The sequence below is a fragment of the Anser anser genome (assembly GCF_964211835.1).
Source record: "Anser anser genome assembly, chromosome: 1".
In the NCBI taxonomy this organism is placed as follows: Eukaryota; Metazoa; Chordata; class Aves; order Anseriformes; family Anatidae; genus Anser; species Anser anser.
Genome location: NC_139720.1, coordinates 215,851,852 through 215,864,865, shown reverse-complemented (window position 1 = coordinate 215,864,865; position 13,014 = coordinate 215,851,852). Strand labels below are relative to the sequence as shown.

The following is a 13,014-nucleotide window of genomic DNA, read 5'->3' as shown; positions in this document are numbered from 1 at the left end:
TTAACACACTAACCCCCAAACCCTAACCCTTTAACTCCAACCCTAACAACCTTAAAATCCTAACCCTAAACCCTAGAAACCATAACCCTGAAACCCAACCCTAGTGCCTTAGCCCTGAAACCCTAAAACCCTAACACCTTGTTAAAAACACTCTGTAACCAATAACATAGGCTCAGGCAAGGATCTCAGTGAGGTAGCATTTTTATTCACGCGTGCAATGGCAGGCGTCCCACAAGCCACCTACTAGTTCCATAACACAGTTTATATAAATTTTTTTTTTCCTCTCGGTGACCAGGACCCTCCCCAGTTTCCCAATTGACCGGGTAATCCAGGTTCACAATCTATCTGGTTCTTCACAGAAAATACACAGCTGCTGGCCTGTTACAAGTCAATTTTCTTTTTTTCTTGACTGTTTTCCTCTTCGAGGTGGTAATGTTTCTTACACCGTGATTTCCACCCAATTGCTCTAAGGATTCTGGTTGTCTGCATTTTACAAGGTTGTCTGGTAAGCTTTCTTATCACTGCAAGCATATCTCAATACCACCTTCCTTCCCTCTAAACGATGTAACTCTGTGCAAAAACATTTTTATTCCCACAACCTTGATCCCTTTACCCTAAAATCCTTATTCCCTTTAACCCTAACAACTCTAACCACAACCCTAACCCTTCATATCAACCCCCCAACGCTAATGACACTGACTAATGATCCAAACCCCAAACTGCCCCTAACCCCAGGCAACTGACAAAGAAAGTGATGCATAGCTGAAAACTACAAAAAAGGCAAAACCCTGGATACACACCCCAAATCACAAACACGCGACCAAAATGCTACAGAAAAGCCCCAGACGCAGGCCCCAAGCACTACAGCTAAGCCCCAGAAGCTCAAGACACATCCCAAAGCCAAAATGCAAGCCCCAAACGCTACAGAAAAGCCCCCAAACACCAGACGCAGGCTGCAGAAGTCTACAAGCAGGCCCCAACCCACACCCAGACGCAGGCCCCAACCACACCCAGATGCAGACCCCAACTGTCCAAAAGCAGCTCCCAACTCCCCCCCCCCCCATGAACTGGACCCCACCCCACCCAGATGCAGGCCCCAGGCCCCAGACCCCACGCCCCAGACTCAGGCCCCGAAGGTGTACAACCAGCTCCCAACTGCCCCCCTCAAAGGGAGGCTCCAAAGCCCACCAGAGGACCCTAGAGTGTACAAGCAGCTCCCAACCCCCCCGGCACAGGCCCCAACCCCCCCAGACACAGGCCCCAAAGGTGTACAAGCAACTCCCCACCCTCCCCAGAGGCCCGCCTCAAAGGTGTACAAACAGCCCCAACCCCCCAATACCCAGACCCCTACAGCGTAGAAGCAGCTCCCACCCCCCCCCCAAGGCAGGCCCTAACAGTGTACAAGCAGCTCCCACCCCGCCCAGACGCAGGCCCCAAAGGTGTACAAGCAGCTCACAACCCCCACCCCCAGAGGCAGGCCCCAACCCCCTCCAGATGCAAGCCCGAAAGGTGTACAACCAGCTCCAAACCCCTCCCCCCAGACACAGGCCCCAAGCCCCCCCAGACACAGGCCTCAAAGGTGTACAAGCAACTCCCCACCCTCCCTCCCCAGAGGCAGGCCCCAAAGGTGTACAACCAGCACCCGACCCCCCCCCCAGATGCAAGCCCCAAAGGTGCACAAGCAGCTCCAAACCTCCCCCCCCCCAACCCAGGCTTCCAGAGTACGAGCAGCTCCCACACCCCCACAACGCAGGCTCCTATACTGTACAACCAGCTCTGAACCCCCCCACTCCCCAGAGACACAGGCACCAAGCCCCCGCAGAGGAAGGCCCCAAGGGTGTGCAAGCAGCTCCCAACACCCAACCCCCAGAGGCAGGCCCCAAAGCCCCATAGAGGGAAGCCCCTAGCGTGTACAAGCAGCTCCCAACCCCCTCCAGATGCAAGTCCCAAAGGTGGACAAGCAGCTCCCAAGCACCCCCGAAATGCAAGTCCCAAAGGTGGACAAGCAGCTCCCAAGCACCCCCGAAATGCAGATCCCTACATTGTACAAGCAGCTCCCAACACCTGCCCCCAAACGCAAGCCCATACTGTGTACAAGCAGCTCCCAACCCCCACAGATACAGATCCCTACATTGTAGGAGCAGCTTCCAACCCCCCCAGATGCAGGCCCTGACCCCACCCCCAGACACAGTCCCCAAAGGTGTACAAGCAGCTCCACACACCCCCCCCCCCCAGGACACAGGCCACAAAAGCCTAAATATATGCCAAGAAAGTATTAATGCAGGTGCCAAATGCTATAGACAGGCCCAAAAGCACAGGCACAGGCCCCAGATGCTCGAGGCCGAGACGTAACTTGGCTTTCTGAATTACTGGAAAGCGGCTTTCATTCTCAGCGAGGTGTGCGCAGGCTAGACAGGATGGGGCTTCAGGCACCTCTTCACCTGTGGAAACACACTGCCATCAGGCACTGCCATGCCAGACAAGCCTTTTCTGTTAAAACAGCCTTCTCAGATGCCCTGCAGCATTCAAGTGACCTGCTTTGCTCCAATTCTAAAGACTGATGTTACAGCCCACCTTGCCTGTGGCACCTGATGAACAGAAGAGAAAGTAACCATACCGTTTGGAAACCGTCACTGCACGTGCCGCTCCTTGATGCTCTGTAACCTCTTCTCAAATCCTCAGCCACTTCTGTGGAGAGCCTGCCATGACACGTGCAAAGCAAGATGGATACCCTTCGCAGTCACCTTGCGCAACTTGGCCATTCTGCGCCAACCCCACTCACGACCAGCCTGCCCTTCTCGTGCTGCTCTTCAGAGTGCAGCTTGGCCCCTCTGAGTCTGTGCAAGGCACCTGCGAAAGAAAAAGAAAAGCATAGGCTGCGGCAGCATCCAAAGCCGCAGCACAGCTAGGACAGGTACTCTCACCTGCTCCCTTACTCTGCCCCCTCACCTGCCCTCGAGGCAGATGCTTCCATCTGCTCTCTTAAGCCAGCTACAACACCTCTGGAATATAAACAGGACTTTAACTGTATTTTGTGTAGTTAAGTAACTGCAGTGACAACCGCACCCCTAAAATAACTGCTAACGTCTGTTCATCGCTCACCTTGCCAAAAGCAGCTCTGGTCATGACGTCCCAGGTTGTACGCTGTGTTTCAGCTTTAACAAATGAAAACAGTCAGAAGGTAATCATTCAGATGCCAGCATTAGCACCCATCCCTCAACAATACAAGGGACCCCATGGCTAATTTTATCATTTCAAAACAGCAGCCCCCTTGCCTCAGCACCTGGAAAGTAGATCAAGCCAGTCACTGGGTTGCCTACCGAGTCCTTCACAGTTCCAAAAGGAGCTCTTTCCTGTGACCAGTTCCTCCTAAGGTTTACACCTCTACTGGGGAGGGGAAAGAAATACAAATAAAAAAAAAATCAAAACCACACGTGCGAGCTTTCAAGATTCAGTGACAGACCTCTCCTCTAGCACCACTCAAGCACTATGCAAACAGCTGCTCGCAAGCAGCTCAGGTCTCCCCCTCCACATTTGCCAAACACCACAGAGATGACTCTGTGCCAGCTGCCCTTCAGTACGTGCCCAGAGGCAGACCGGATGTCTTTGCCAAAACAGTCCGGACAATGTATTAGTACACCGATGGACCGCCACCTTAGCTACCATCACTAACTGCCAGGCAGGACAGCTCCAGGCCAAACACACACACAGGCACGCTACAAACATTACGAACAAAACACAGAACACAGGGCGCAAAAAAAAAGAATGACTCCCAGAGGGAAGCCCTACAGCGACAGCAAGTCAGAACAGGTGCTCTGCAGCAGCAGACCCAAGGAGAGACTCAAATGTCACGACCTGCGACTGGAAGCAACTGCCAGAACTGGGATGATGGAGGCATAAAAAGCCTGCCTTCAAGGCAAGAGACCAGAATGATGGGGAGTGCAAACCCCAGAAGAAATCTCTTAGGAAATGAATTCCCAAGCAAGTGCTCCTGATGCGACCAAGATGACTTTTGCAAGAGTGAGGATGGAAACAGATGCCATCTGAAACCGAATATGATGCACAAGACCTGAAACAGATCTGCACTTTAAGCTGCGACTGCCAGTCAAGAAGTGCTCAGATCAGCCCTACGATGATGAAACAAGCATTTAGGACCTTTGCTGTGGCTATCAAGTTGCACATCTCATCCATCCAGTGGAAGAAGGCAATGAGGATATCAAGACCTGAGGAGCACGTAACTTATGATGATCACATCAAGAAACATTTGATACAAAAAAAATACATGCACAGAAGAAATGATCTCTTTAGGCTCCCACTGCAAGACAAGAAATGCTCAGCTTCCGATTGAGCATCAGCATTATTCCAGTGAGGTCAAGTGTTCAACACCCTCAGGACAGCTTCCCCAGGGGCTGCCAAGCACCAGGAGCAACAGCACAGCACAGACAACACAGAACACAGACACCAAGCTGGAACTGCCCTGCCTGGCACGTTCTCAAGCCGTACCTGACAGAATCCCACCCCCACACACACTCTGTCTGACCGTGAACAATCCTAAAAGGCCCCATCCACAGCAATGACTTAAAAGCACAGACCCTCGCCCTATGTGTGCATTCAAAACCCAAAAGCAAACATAGCACTTGCCCCACAACTTAGCTTGGGAATGATGGGAGGCAGGTTCCATCCTCATCAAGGAACACGAAGGCTAGCCAGGACATTGCTTCCGGCACGAGGCTCCTCTTCACCTGCAGAAATAGAGTGCCATCAGGCACTGGCACACCAGCTAAACTTATTCCAGTGAAACACCAACCTCAAAAACAAAACAGTAGTCCACTGACCTGCTCTGCTACTGAAGTCAGATTGACAAACTCGAGACAACTGCCCGCCTTCCCCTGCCAACCACCCCCAAACACACTGTTTATTTGCCCCTGGACTTAATTCTCAGTGGTCACAATCCATCCTCAAGGTGGACCACAGAGGCCAACTAGGATGTTCCCAGTATCTTCTTCGTCCCCAGAAAAGAGGAGTCACCCAGAGGTGGGACCAATAGACTACCAAATCAAAAACAATGCCCTTTTTCCAACTTTTCTCCACTCACCTTCCCGATCCAGGCTTAGCGCTTCCATGTACTGTGCTGAGCCAAGGTCACGCAGCTTAGATCAAGGAGAAAGAACAAACAAAAATGACAATCCACAGAAGAGTCTATACCCACTCCTCTTCTTTCCTCCCCTACCCCAACAGCCAAGAAGCCCCAGATCCACATTTCCCAACCCAGTACCAACGCTTCGCTCACCGAACATCCCAAAGAGATGCATCACGCTCCCAGCTCCTCTTGCGCTGCGAGCATCTCCAGCATTTCAGGAACTGGAACCGCTGACGCCTGGCGCGCCTCAGGAATGTGGCAGAAGATGTACTCTGCTGTCGCAAGGTGCTTCCAAAGCCTGCCCAACAGGCAAAGCAGACTAACACAATCCACTGACCAACTCAGGGCCCACATTGCTGTCTACTCACCCTCATGCCTCATTCAAGTGTTCGTGCCCATGCCCTGGGCTACAAGAAACAAAAAGAGAAGGTCATATCCGTGATGGACACGCAAACAGTACAGCTCCTTGCAGACGACTCAAACACAGAGATGAGAGCCAGAAAAAAAAAAAAAAACACTCTCAGGTCCACAAATGCCAAAAGGCCATGAATGCACAGCAGCCCCAACAGGGGTAATCACAGACTTATCCTTTACAGATGAGAAAGGTGACCCTGCTCAGTCTCTCCGTAATACTGCACTTATGCGGTCAAGGCCCTTGTGATGCGTACTGAAGCTCCTTGTGAAGCCTCTGGACAGTTATGCAAATGGCTTGATATACCTAGAAATTAAAAGGTAACTCAAAAAAAAAGGAACCGTACCCCACCATTTCCCAAAAACAAGTTAGCCGGCAACACCTCCTAAGCATGCCTCTATTACGTGAATTCCAAGCACTTAAAAACTAGAAGGCTGCAACGTCTAAAGACTCTACAGCCACCCAAACCACAGGCAAAAGCTCCAAAAATATAACAAACTGTCCCTAACCCTGAAAAAGATTACACCTTACATGCCTACTGCTGCTCTTTTCAGATACATGCTTACACAGAGAGCTTCAATTATACTTATCTCCTAAACCCTGCTCCATCACTTTGCCACCAAGGTTATAACTTTGATAATATTTGCCTTAATTCTGCAAAAATCATAAGGGACCCAGAACCACAAAGCAAACACACAAAGTAACACTGCCATCCTATCCGTAAACATGTTATAACAATTACTCACCTGAAGAACAGCTGCATGCAATACAGGCACCTATTACTAGATTGGTTTACTCTAACAGATCCTACTAGTTGTTACCTCACAAAGATGGGCGTACCGGTCTCTACTTGGAAACGCATCGGTCCATAGACTCTTAACCACCTAAAGAAAGCTGCAACTGACTGAAGGAAAAACAAAGCACTTACCCTAAAGTGCAGCCCAGGCAGAATGAGCTCTCTGATGGGATGCCTGTGACTCAATGACCACTAGGCCCTGCCTGGAACCCAAAGCCAATCACCTAGGAAAGGGGAGGGGCAAAGCACAAGAAAGTAGAAAGAGGAGAAGCAGCAGCTGTGGTTTATTTATTTTTGCTTCAGCTTTGAATATTGAAAGCTTTACTCCTCTACAACACCTGTCTCAGGAACCAAACAGCATTCCAGTGACCTGCTTTGCTCTTATTCCAAAGACTATCACAGTCCGCCTTGCCTGTGGCACCTGATAAGCAGAAGAGAAAGCAACCACAGCAGCAAAAGCCACAGCACCCTTAGGACAGTTACTCTCATCTGCTCCTTTACCTCAGCTGCTTACCTACCCCACATGGCAGATGCTTCCACCTGTTCTCTGAAGCCACCTATAGCACCTCTAAAAGAGAAACTGGAATTTTACTCTATTGGATGTAGTTAAAAAAACTGCAGTGACAACCGCACCCCAAAAATAACAGCTACCTCTGTTTATCACTCACCAGAGTCACTCCAGAGGTAGCTCGGGTCGTGACGTCCTGTACTGCACACTGCGTTTCAGCCTGAACAAAGGAAAACACAGTCAGACGGTAAACATTCAGCTGACAGCATTAGCACCCATCCCTCGACAATATAAGTGACCCCATATTTAATGTTTTCGTTTCAAAACAGCAGTCCACTTGCCTCTGTACCTGGAAGTTAGATCCAAGCTCGAAAGGAATGGCCACCATCACCCATGCCACCTGGGAACACAGAAGGACAAAGTGACCACTGTGCTTGCAAGCGACCACCTGCCACATTGCTCCTCTATTCCAAACAGCCTCACCTCAGACCCTCAGAGGGAAACACCTGAATGTCTTCCCTTCGCTTCAGATCAGGGATCACCAGGCTGATAGAACTCACCTTCCCTCGTTGTTCTGTGACACGGGGATTTCCCTGTCCAAGACTTCATGAAGCCCCTGCAGAGACAAGAGAAAAGCACACCCTGAGGCACCTCACAGCCACAGCGTACCTGCTGCAATACCTCTCTCTTCCCAGCTCCTTTACTTCAGCTGCTCACCAGCTTGAACTGAGATTCTTCGCTCACAGCGCCGTGGCAAACTCTGCCCGGGCCACACAACACACACTGCACAAGCTACATTGTTTAAGACACACGAGCTGGAACGTTCCTGCCCAACAATCAGTGGCATCGCACAGGAAGGATGCCGCACGCACCTAGAAACCAAACCTACCAGTCCTGAACAGCTCCCCTGCCAGACAATTCCCCACCTCCTCCTGCCGACCATGCTCAGCACACACACTATTTGGCTCTCAAAAGAAAAAAAAAAAGTAAGAACATACACAAAAAAAACAACTGAGCTCCACAAATGCCAAAAAGCCATGCACACACAGCAGCCCCAGCAGGAGTATTCACAGACTTACCCTTTACAGATGAAAAAGGTAACTCTGATACAACCCTGCTCAGTCTCTTGGTAATACTGCACCTACGTGGTTAAGCCTCTTGTAGTGCGTAATCAAGCTCTTTTTAGTCCTCTGGAGAGTTACACAAGTGACTTCATATGTCTAGAGATTCAAATATAACCCAAAACCACAAGTGTATCCCACCATCCCAAAAACAAGTGAGCCAGCAACCTCTGCTAAATATCCCTCTAGTAAGTGATTTCCAAGCACTTAAAATCTAGAAATCCATAGACACCAACCTGTCCAAAGAACCCTGCAACTGACTTAAGGAAAAACAAAGCACTTACCCCGAAGAGCAGCCCAGGCACAATGAACTCTCTCATGGCATACCTGGGGCTCATATACCATTTGGCCCCGCCCAGCACCCAAACCCAATCACCTGGGAAAGGGGAGGGGCAAAGCACAAGAAAGTAGAAAGAGAGCAGGAGCAGCAGCAGCTATGTTTTTGTTTGTTTGGTTGGTTTTTTTTGGTTTAGCTCCATAGCATGCAGACTGCAGACAAGAGAAGTGGAGTGTTTCTAGAAGCAACAATCCCCGTGCTTTTGCTTCAGCTTTGAATATTGAAAGGACAATATGACGCCAAGCAAGTAACTGAAGTTTTTTTCAACTGCAAGTAGCTCAAACCGTTGTTTTTATACAGGAAGAAAAATCTAGGAGCATAACAGATTACACACCAGAAAAAAAGATCAATTCCATGTAATAACATCACTCGCAGCATAAATCACGTACTTGAGTAGGCAATCTGAAAACCAAAAGGCAATGCTGATGGGTCAAAACACATGACAGGACACTGGATCCTGGCCCTCTGCTGCACCGACTTAAAACCCATCCCTACACTCACCAAGGTGCAACCCCAACCCAAACACAGACACACCATTTCAGGCTACACGGGATGGGGCTTCAGGCACCTCTTCACCTACCGAGGAAGGCTGCCATCAGGAACTGCCACGCCAGACAACCTTTTTCCTCTACAACACCTTTCTCAGGAACCAAACAGCATTCCAGTGACCTGCTTTGCTCCTATTCTAAAGACTATCACAGCCCACCTGGCCTGTGGCACCTGATAAGCAGAAGATAAAGCAACCACAGCAGCAAAAGCCACAGCACCCCTAGGACAGTTACTCTCAACCGCTCTTTTACTTCACCCACTCACCTAACCCCCGAGGCAGATGTTTCCATCTGCTCTCAAGCCACCTAAAGCACCTCTAAAAGGCAAAACGGATTTTTACTCTACTTTTTGTAATAAATTAACTGCAGTGACAACCACACCCCAAAAATAACTGCTACCTCTGTTCATTGCTCACCTTGCCTGAGGTAGCTCGGCTCGCGACGTCCTGTATTGCGCACTGCGTTTCAGCTTGAACAAAGGAAAACACGGTCAAAAGATAAACATTCAGCTGCCAGCATTACCACCCACCCTTCAACACCACAAGTGACCCTATATTTATTTTTAACATTTCAAAAGAGCAGTCCACTTGCCTCTGTACCTGGAAAGTAGATCCAAGCTCAAACGCGGCCACATGCAAGGCCGGAGGGGGGGGGGGACGGGGACGACATTTGGCAGCCGCCCGCAAGGTGGGGAGGGCACTTGGCGGCTTTGCTCTAACAGATCCTACTAGTTACTGCAAAAAGATGGGCTTACCAGTCTCAATTTGAAACGCATCAGTCCATAGGCTCTGACCCACCTAAAGAACTCTGCAACTGACTGAAGGAAAAACAAAGCCCCTACCCCAAAGAGCAGCCCAGGCAGAATGCCTGCCCTAATCATGGGGGAAATGGGAGGGGCCGTGCATGAGAAGAGGTAAAGAGAGCAGGAGGAACAGCAGCCCTGTTTTTGGTCTGGCTTAGGTCAACAGCGTGCAGAGTGCAGCACAGGCAACCAGCCTGTTTCTCCTGAAAGACTTACCTTAGCTTTGGTGAAGGAAACTGACCGGGCTGACAACCCTCTCACCTTTTTGCACCACTTCACAACATGGGGAATTCACCTCTCCAAGGCTGCATGAGGGAACGGCAGAAACAAGATTTAAAGCACACCCTGAGGCACCTCATAACCACAGTCTATCTACTGCAATACCTCTGCAATACTTATACCTCTCTTCCCAGCTGCTTTACCTCTGCTGCTCTCCATCTCCAAATCACATTCTTTTAACTGTCACGCAGAGCGGTGGTCCTCCAGGTGCCATAGAGCGGCGCCATGATTTTTTTTTCTTTTGTAATTTCAAAACAGCTTCCCTTCAAAACAGCTTTCCACTTCCCTCTGGAAATGGACAGTAGGTCAAGCCAGTCACCGAGTTGCCAACGCAGAGCTTCACAGTTCCAGAAGGTGCTCTTTCGTTCGACCGATTCCTCATAAGCGTTACCTACCACTGGCAAAAGCAATAAACAGACTGCAAACAGGCACTGCCACATTTGACAAACTTCATGTTTTTAATTTTATCATTTCAAAACAGCAGTCCACTTGCCTTTACATCTGAAAAGCAGATCAAACCAGTCACCAAGTTGCCGAACAAGAATTTGACAGTTCCAGAAAGTGCTGTTTCCTTTGACTGGTTCCTCCTAAGGTTTACCTACTGCTGGAAAAAAAAGAAAAAAAGACTCTGTGCCAGCTGCCCTTGGGTACTCACCCAGAGCTTGAGTATTCACCCAGAGACAGACCAGATGTCTTTCCCACAAGAGTCAGGACAATGTATTATTGCACTGTTGGACCACCACATTAGCTACCATCACTAATTGCCAGGCAGGACAGCTCCAGGCCAAACACACACATAAAAAGGCACACTACAAACATCATGAACAAAACACAGGAAAAGATTTACTTATACTATAAGAATTACTATAACAATTACTCACCTGAAGAAGAGCTGCATGCAATAAAGGCACCTACTACTATATAGATTAATCTACTTTAGATGATCCTACTAGATGGTACCTTAAATAGATGTACTTACCTCTTTCAACTTGGAAACGCATCAGCCCATAGACTCTGACCCACCTAAAAAAAAAAAAAAACTGCAACTGACTGAAGGAAAAACAAGGCACTTACCCCCAGAGAGCAGCTCAGGCAGAATGAGCTCTCTAATAGGACACCTGCAGCTCACAGCATTAGGCCCCACCCGGCACCCTGCCCCAATCACCTGGGAAAGAGGAGGGGCAAAGCACAGGAAGTGATAAAGAGAGCAGGAGGAGCAGCAGCTGCATTTTTTTATTTGGCTTAGCTCAATGGTGTGTGGAGTGTTACTAGAAGCAACAATTCCTGTGCTTTTGCTTCAATTCTGATTATTGAGACAACAATATGACAAGTAGGTAACTAAAACTTTTTTTTTGACTGTAATTAGTTGAAACCTTTCTCTACATAGGTAGAAATAATGTAGGAGTGTAACAGATTACAAACCACAAAAAAAGCAATTCAATGTAGTAAAATAACTCACAGGAGAAGTAACATACCTTAGTAGACTATCTAAAAAACAAAAGGCTATGCAGATGGGTCCAAAAAAGTCAACCCAATCAAGATCTGAAAAGGGTACAGACATTCTCAAAAGGAGAAAGGAAATAATAGTGGCACAGTACAAGCTGGAAAGGATGCTGCCCAGATTTAAAAGATCTGTCGGACCTCAGGAGGGACCTGAGCAGAGCACGTAGGTCCTTGGAAAGTGGGGGGGGGGGGGGGGGGTGTTAGGCAGGGACTAGGAATACTAAGTTGAGGAGAAAATGAGTATTGTGAGCCTGAAGTGTGTACAAGCATCATAAAGAGGGCTCCTGAGAGGACGCGGAAACAAAGGGAAAGCTGCTTTCCTCTGAGCAGTCGTCCTTGATCTTCGTGCCACAGACATTTGTTTCACATGCTCAGCGCATGAGTTTAGGGGCCCCCGTACATTGAAGGCTTCTTACCTCTAACTCCTACATGGCTCCGCCTGCATTACTGATTTTTTTCGCCAGCAGGTGGGGGCAGAGGATGCTACCACCCTCATCGTCAGAACAGCTGACACAGCTTCCCAAACTGTTTTCTCAGTAATGGAAGCAGTGCAAACCACGTGGAAAACCACACGTGAAAACAGCAGAAACATGCACCCCGTGTTATCTCAGGGAGGAAGTAACTGCCCTGAGCAACGTGCCCTTACCCACTACGAAGCTGAGCGGCAATGTGAAAAACTACATTTCCCGGCATGCCATGGAAACCAACATGGCCGACAGGAAGATCGAAACCCAAAGACCACGATTCCCAGCATGCTGTGGGGCAAGATCCTCAGGTCACCTGACTCTGCAGATGCCCCGGAGCCAGCCCCTGGCTTCCTGATCTGCAGCCCGACACCCCCCCCCCCCCCCGAGGCTTTCCCTGCCCCAGCCGCTCCGCCAGCAGTATCACGTTTCCAGCAGCAGGTGGCAGCATAGGGCGACACACAACACTGCGCATGCACGCCGGCCACCCGCCGGAGGTACTGCTTTTTCACCAGCCGACTCCGTGCATGCGTGGAACCAGGCACGGCTTCTCATAATGTTTTCTTGTTAACAGAAGCAGTGGGATCCATGCAGAAAACCACACGGAAACAGCAAAAAGAGGTACCCCGGCCCACTGGTGGGGAGGAAACAACTGCCCTTCCTACCTGGCTCCGTGTTGCTCCCGGCTTGGAAGCCGAGTGGCAACGTGGAACTACATTTCCCAGCATACCGCAGAAGCCAAAGTGGCCGACAGGAAGCGCGGAGCCCAAAGACCACAACTCCCGGCATGCTGTGGGGCATGAAGCCTGGCAGTTGCTACAGCGCTTGCGCATCTCCTCCGTCTGCAGTACCTCCCTTTCGCCAGCAGGTGGGAGCAGAGAGGGATGCGTCACCGCAGCGCCTCTTCGCCTACAGCACCGCTCGCTGTTCGGCCACCAGGTGACACCAGGCGCCGCCGCGCCACCCTGCTCCATGCACGGGCGGAAGCAGAACGGCAGGCACGGCTTCCCAGGCCGTCTGCTCGTTAAGGGAAGCGGCGGGAGCCGCGTGGAACACCACACAAGAACGGCAAGAAAAAGCACCCCGCTCCACTGGCACGGAGGA

At 49.9% G+C, this 13,014-nt stretch overlaps 1 long non-coding RNA gene across 9 annotated transcripts; it reads right to left on the bottom strand.

Annotated features, from left to right (window-relative positions):
* Positions 1 to 2,258: 2,258 nt before the first annotated feature.
* LOC310893145 lies at positions 2,259 to 12,314 on the bottom strand. Of its 9 annotated transcripts, none has more exons than XR_014578747.1 (16): positions 11,863 to 12,314; positions 10,923 to 10,966; positions 10,437 to 10,544; positions 10,087 to 10,340; positions 9,881 to 9,969; positions 9,279 to 9,331; positions 7,417 to 7,472; positions 7,206 to 7,256; positions 7,017 to 7,076; positions 5,291 to 6,916; positions 5,096 to 5,150; positions 4,642 to 4,742; positions 3,284 to 3,384; positions 3,103 to 3,155; positions 2,618 to 2,850; positions 2,259 to 2,441 (listed from the first exon to the last, which is right to left on the bottom strand). It is a non-coding gene; the product is annotated as an uncharacterized lncRNA (long non-coding RNA). The 9 variants fall into 9 exon arrangements; XR_014578748.1 differs by having other exon boundaries at positions 10,437 to 10,547; positions 11,863 to 12,313; XR_014578754.1 differs by lacking the exon at positions 11,863 to 12,314 and adding an exon at positions 11,062 to 11,080 and having other exon boundaries at positions 10,437 to 10,547.
* Positions 12,315 to 13,014: the final 700 nt, after the last annotated feature.